This window comes from Pituophis catenifer, unplaced genomic scaffold (assembly GCF_029215685.1).
Source record: "Pituophis catenifer annectens isolate HBS135680 unplaced genomic scaffold, rPitCat1.0.hap2 SCAF_8, whole genome shotgun sequence".
In the NCBI taxonomy this organism is placed as follows: domain Eukaryota; kingdom Metazoa; phylum Chordata; class Lepidosauria; order Squamata; family Colubridae; genus Pituophis; species Pituophis catenifer.
In genome coordinates, this window is record NW_027256888.1 from 1,510,001 (window position 1) to 1,517,469 (window position 7,469).

Consider the following 7,469-nt stretch of genomic DNA (forward strand, 5'->3'; position numbering starts at 1 on the left):
GTGGTGCAGAGCTAAGATTTGCCAACATGATGTTTATCTGCATCTCAGAGTTCTGAGTACATGGTTCTCTTCTTGATAGGTTCAGAATATGTTACACTATCAGCAAACTATGAGTAGAAATTTACTTTTTTTCCCCCACTGCCAGTGCATAAGATGAGTAAATCTTTGGTACCAGATGTTCATTTTTGTGTCACAGATCATTTTGATACGGTTTAATGTGGGTTTTACATGAATGGAGATACAGGGATTGGTGATACAAATGACAGAGAGACAGAGGAGAGACAGAGAGACAGAGAGAGACAGAGAGACAGAGAAAGAGGCAGAGAGACAGAGAGGGAGAGACAGAGAGAGAGAGACAGAGAGAGACAGAGAGAATCAAACTGGTGTCAGTTATGTAGTGAGTATATAGATACATCTTCTTCACGATGATATGTCACCAACCTGACCCTTTAGGTCTCCCACTGCTATTCATCACTGCTACAAGATAAACATCCTCTTCTTCTGTTTTGTTTCACATTTCCAGCATTATAGATTTTTTATTTTAGAATATACCACAGGTGAAAACACCTTCCTGGATTCCAAACAGAAATAAATAAATATAGAACCCAACATCCCTGGGCTAAAATGCAAAATTATGGGATGTGTCCAACACTACATGGCATCCTTTACAAGCAAGGCTCTCACAGTGTGTAACAAATACAAGCTTCCACCTTAAGCCCTCAAGGAACTTCTCAGATTTGAGTGCTTTGTATCAATTGCATTTGAAAGCTGTAACAAACAGAGAACTAAATCTTGGATTTTTACAAGTCTAGGGGTCTTTTCCATTCTTTTTCTACTTTTGTTGTGTTTGTTTTTCTGAACACTTTAAACTGTTTACTTGGTGTAATTATATGATTTTGAAAAGAGAGAGAGGGAGGGAGGGAGGGAGAAGGAGGGAGGGGGAGAGATGATAGAGAGAGATGATAGAGATAGATGATAGATAGATAGATAGATAGATAGATAGATAGATAGATAGATAGATAGATGATAGAGATAGAGATAGAGATAGAGATAGAGATAGAGATAGAGATAGAGATAGAGATAGAGATAGAGAAAGAGATAGAGATAGAGATAGAGATAGAGATAGAGGTAGAGGTAGAGGTAGAGGTAGATAGATGACAGAGATAGATGAAGATAGATGAAGATAGATGATAGATAGATAAATAGATAGATGATAGAGAGAGATAGAGATAGAGATAGAGATAGAGATAGATAGATGATAGATAGATAGATAGATAGATAGATAGATAGATAGATAGATGATAGATAGTAGAAAGATAGATAGATGATAGAGGTAGATAGATGATAGAGATACATGATAGATAGATAGATAGATAGATAGATAGATAGATAGATAGATTGATAGATAGATAGATAGATAGATGATAGAGAGATGATAGATAGATAGATAGATAGATAGATAGATAGATAGATAGATAGATAGATAGAAAATGATAGGTGATAGATAGATAGATAGATAGATAGATAGATAGATAGATAGATAGATAGATAGATAGATAGATAGATGATAGAGATAGATGGTAGATAGATAGATAGATAGATAGATAGATAGATAGATAGATAGATAGATAGATAGATAGACAGACAGACAGACAGACAGACAGACAGACAAAAATAAAACACTGAAAAAAGGAATAAGTAATTGGCTTGTTTTAATTTGAGAAAATCGCACCATTTCTAAATGTTTTCATTAAAAAAATGAAGAGTTCCCGTGGTTTGCCTTGAATGTCTCTGCTTTATCTGGTTCATCTGTTCTTTTGATCGGAGGGCTGCTATTTCTTCCCCTCCGTATCTCTGACAATCAAATCCCAGGCTCTCTTCTCCATATCGCTCTGTTATTGCGACCCCTTTCATATAAGTTAATCATCTTCTAAAAGATTGGGATCCTTTGGTGCTTTATGATTTCTGCATTTATATTTCTCTCCCTCCCTCCTTCTCTAACACACGCACACAAATGAGATAAATGAGAATTTAGTGGAGATTTATTTAAATACTCTTAATGTATATTACTTATCAATAATATAAATAATAAGTATATCACGTATCAGTGATATAGGATTGCAACCTTAATGCCCTTGCTTGGATACTATTTATCATCTGTCATCTAGAATCTAGACCATACTTTCAATAAATGATAGAATGATGGATCTTCATTTGTCGATAGATCCAAAGAAATCATTATATAATAACTTAGAGCAGTCATGAGAGATTTTCATAATACTTTTTTTAAAAAAACACATGGATATTACAGTTAGTCCTCAACTTACAATAGTTTGTTTAGTGACTGGAGTTACAACGACACTGACAAGAATAGAATAGAATAGAATAGAATAGAAGAGAAGAGAAGAGAAGAGAAGAGAAGAGAAGAGAAGAGAAGAGAAGAGAAGTATAGTAGAGTAGAGTAGAGTAGAGTAGTGTAGAGTAGAATAGAATAGAATAGAATAGAATAGAATAGAATAGAATAGAATAGAATAGAATAGAATAGAATAGAATAGAAGAATTGAGTAGAGTAGAGTAGAGTAGAGTAGAGTAGAATAGAATAGAATAGAATAGAATAGAATAGAATAGAATAGAATAGAATAGAATAGAATAGAATAGAATAGAATAGAATTCTTTATTGGCCAAGTGTGATTGGACACACAAGGAATTTGTCTTGGTGCATACGTGCTCAGTGTACATCAAAGAAAAGATACGTTCGTCAAGAATCATAAGGTACAACACTTAATGATAGTCATAGGGAAACAGTCAATATAAATCGTAAGGGTACCAGCAACAAGGTTACAGTCATGCAGTCATAAGTGGGAGAAGATGGGTAATAGAAACGATGAAAAGATTAATAGTAGTGCAGACTTAGGAAATAGTTTGACAGTGTTGAGGGAATTATTTGTTTAGCAGAGTGATGGTGTTTGGGGAAAAACTGTTCTTATGTCTAGTTGTTCTGGTGTGCAATGCTCTAGAGCGTCGTTTTGAGGGTAGGAGTTGAAACAGTTTATGTCCATGTCCAAGTGTGGGAAATGGTCATAAATCCATTATTCTGTATCCTTCTTGGTGGAATGGAAAGATCTTGATGTTAAGGACGCATGGAACCCTTTTCAGTATTTGAAAATACCCCCAAATTTCCTCTAAATCTTCTAAACTTTTCTGTTTTAATTTCAGTCTTGCTACAGAGGATATAATTCTGTCCTCCTCTTTTATTTCTCCAAACCCGGAGATCTGGAATCTGTTAGCATCTGAATTCAGAAATGAAGTGTGTAGAAGAAGAGAAACTTATCAGTGTTTGACCTTTTAGTAACTTCTCCTCAGGTATTTCATTTTACACATCATTTACTCACACAGAGGAGCACTTCCTTAATGTCTATAGCATCCTCCTTCCACAGTTATATAAATTATGCTTAACTGGTTTTCCCTTGGGATGTGAAGCAAAAATTGTGTCCCTAAAGAAGGAAATGAGCTTAAATGGACTCCGGAGGATGGTAGAGGACAGGAAGGCCTGGAGAAACGTTGTCCATGGGGTCATGATGGGTCGGACACGACTTTGCAACTAACAACAACAACAACAGAAGTAGAAAAATATTTCACCAGTTCCTTCCTTTTCTTCCTCTTCTTTTAATTTAATAAAATGTTAATACCTTCCTTCCTTTAGTGAATGCTCTTACTTCATACCATCTCTACAATTCAGCATTTATGATTTTACTTTGAGTATGCAGGCAACAATGGCCAAGCTAAGTCTCAAAATCTAACCAAAAAAAAAAAAAAAACCCAACCCTCTCCAGTTTAATTTATACCGAGCCTTCACAGTTTCCAATTTAAGAAGCAAATTGACAATTTTGCAGAACTGATTCCCCAGCATTCTTCATTATTCCCATTATACCGGGGATATTCAAGTTAAATCTTTCCACTTGACTTCGAAAACGTGTCCAAAAATATTCCTCTGGAAATTAGGAAATAGCTTTCGATATCATCGATATGTCAAAGGCAATAATACATGACAATCTTCGCCCTTCCAGCTTTTTTTTTCTTCGTGGAAAATATCCCAAGGCAATCTGCCATCCATGTGAAGCTAAGGTGAGCATCAGGTGAGAAAGGATTACAATGTTTGTTCAGGCTTTCCGTGGTACAGGGGTCACCACGGAGTTTTATCGCCTGGATTTTGGAATGCTGGTTCAGAAGATGCTCAGGGCAAACCAGTGGTGGGGAAGTGGTTTCCATGCCAATTTGAAGAGCATAAAATTGGAAAGCTTTCTGTCAGGCCGCTCAACTGTGAGGTCCCTCTCACCATTACTGTTTTTTCAGATCAGGCGAAACCTGACTCAAAAACAGGAACTGCGATAAGAGACTGTTAGGATATGGTTTGAGCCTAACAAGTTGTCCAGGCAATATATGTGTTCTGTGACTTTAATATGAATATCTATTGTGTAACTTTAAGGCTTTAATGCTGAGTCATGCTATAATTAGATAATGACTGGTTGTGAGAGTATTTAAGCAAGGTATTGTAACGTGTTCAGTTGCTGCTATGATATGCTGCCATTGTGTATGGAGCTGATATGATAAGATACCATTGAGAGGAGTTGATATCTGCTAATCATCGTTGGATGGATCTGCAACCATCGTGGTTTGTGAACCAGAGTGAGTTTGTTATTCTAACCAACTAATGTTTGTTGGGTAAGAAGATTCTGTAACTACTGGACTGATTTTAATGGCAAAGACTTGGAATTTGTTTAAAGACTATGAGACGGTTTTTCTACTATAAAGTAAGCTTTTGATAAACCAGTTTGCATATCTCTTATTCATTGCTCTCAGCAACATTTGCTTGTGCATTTACTCTGCTGGTTGGTAACACAACACCAATATCCTTAACAGAGACCTTGGAGTCCTAGTGGATGATCTATTAAACATGAGCCAGCAGTTTATGGCAGCAGCCAAAAAAGCTAATACAACCCTTGATTGTATAAACAGAGGCATAGAATCAATGAAGTATTAAAGGTAAAGGTAAAAGTTCCCCTCACAAATATGTGCTAGTTGTTCCCGACTCTAGGGGGCGGTGCTCATCTCCGTTCCAAAGCCGAAGAGCCAGCGCTGTCCGAAGACGTCTCCGTGGTCATGTGGTCGGCATGACTCAATGCCAAAGGCGCACAGAACGGGAGCTCACCCCGTTATGCGGCACTAGGGATTCAAACCGCTGAACTGCCGACCTTTCGATCGACAAGCTCAGCATCTTAGCCATTGGGCCACCATGTCCCAATTAAAGAAGTATTAGTGCCTCTTTATAAAGCCTTCATAAGGCTGCACTTGGAATACTGCATCCAGTTTTGGTCTCATCACATTACAAAAAAGATGTTGAGATTTTGGAGAAAGTGCCGGATGATGATGATGATGATGATGATGATGATGATGATGATGATGATGATTCATATTTCTATGCCGCCCACTCTCCGAGGACTCTGGGCGGCTTACACTAAAGACAGTATACTAAATTTATTTTATTTATTTATTTATTTTTAAATTTGTATACCGCCCTTCTCCCTGAGGACTCAGGGCAGTGAACAGCCAAGTAAAAGCATAAACTACAAACATTAAAATACAATTAAATATATATATATATAAATTTGGCCCCATGATTAAAAACAATAACAAACAATTAAAAACATTTTAAAAAGTGTTAGGCCAGCCTGGCTTGCTGGAAAAAGAAGGTTTTAAGGGCACGGCGGAAGGCATCGAGGTCTTGGATTCTCCTTATCTCTGGGGGCAGCTGATTTCAGAGGGTAGGTGCCCCCACAGAGAAGACCCTCCCCCTGGGGGTCGCCAGCCTACATTGTTTGGCTGATGGCACCCCGAGGAGGCCATCAGCCAAATATGCATATATATAGCCTATTGCCCCCAACAATGTGGGTCCTCATTTTACCCACCTCGGAAGGATGGAAGGCTGAGTCAACCTTGAGCCAATGAGATTTGATCCGCTGATCTGCTGAACTAGCTGTCAGCTGAAGTAGCTGCAGTACTACACTCTAACCACTGCGCCACCTCGGCTCATAAAGGCCTGGAGACCAAAACATATGAAACATATGAAGAATCGCTGCAGGAACTTAGTATGGCCAATCTAGGGAAAAGAAGAGCTAGGGGAGATATGATATCTTCCAGTATTTGAGGGGCTGCCACAAAGAGGAGGGGGGGTCAATTTATTCTACAAACCACTTGAAGGCAGGACAAGAAATAATAGATGGAAACTAACCAAGGAGAGAAGCAACCTGGAATTAAGGAGAAACTTCCTAACAGTGAGGACAATTCACCAGTGGGACAGAAGTTGCCACCAGAAGTTATGCGTGCTTCATCATTGGAGGTTTTTAAGAAGAGACTGGATGTCTGAAAGGTTATAGGGTCTCCTATATTATAGGGTTGGACTAGAAGTCCTCCAAGATCCCTTCCAGCTTTATCCTGATTGATACTTCAGATGGGGAGTCGTGTGCTGGAATTCAGCTGAGATGAACTTTTGCAAAGACATGTTTCCCAGTGAAAGTCTGCACTGATTCTTCCTTTTTCCAGTTCTCTAGAAAAGATTCCTTGGTTGTCCATTTTTCTCCACCATTTTCTTGACCTATTCTAATGTACAGCACGTTCACCATCCCACACATACACACAACGATGCTGTATCTGAAGCCTTCTGGAAACTTGTGTGCAGACTTCCATCTTGATGGTTGATTCCATCAACTTCATTAGCAAGGAACAATGCGAAAAGAGAAGCATGCCTGCCTCTGCTAATGGCCAGTTCTACTCCGGACAACGGCAGTATTTCTCGTTCTCTAGGAAGAAAGAAAATTGACGAAATAGCTCACCCAGCTTTACTAGCTCATGGAGAATATTGAGATGTCATTTTCAGGTAATTAATTTGGGTTCTATTTTGTGCTAAGCCAAAGAGTATATTTATTATTTCTCTATTCACAGACCAAAATAATTTGTAAGAAAAAAAAATAATAACCCTTGCCTTGCCTTGCCTTTTCATAGCTAGAAGCATTTCATCTTACGAAGCCATATTTTCATTGGAAATTCTTTCATTCAGTCACTGAAATTGGGCCTCTCTTAGGGTCACACTGAAAAAAACATTCTAGAGCAGATTTCCCAACTCTTTCCATTTTTTTTTTTTAAAAATCTTTAGATCTATCAAACTAAATATGTGCTATAAGAGAGGCAAGACAATTAAGGGAAGGGGAATGGAAAGGGGAAAGGAAGGGAGAAAGGGAAGGACAAATGGAAGGGAAGGGAAGGGAAGGGAAGGGAAAGAAAGGAAAGGAAAGGAAAGGAAAGGAAAGGAAAGGAAAGGAAAGGAAAGGAAAGGAAAGGAAAGGAAAGGAAAGGAAAGGAAAAGCATCTTTGATAATGTTGATTTTAAAAATGCTGATGGCAAGATTTTGTTT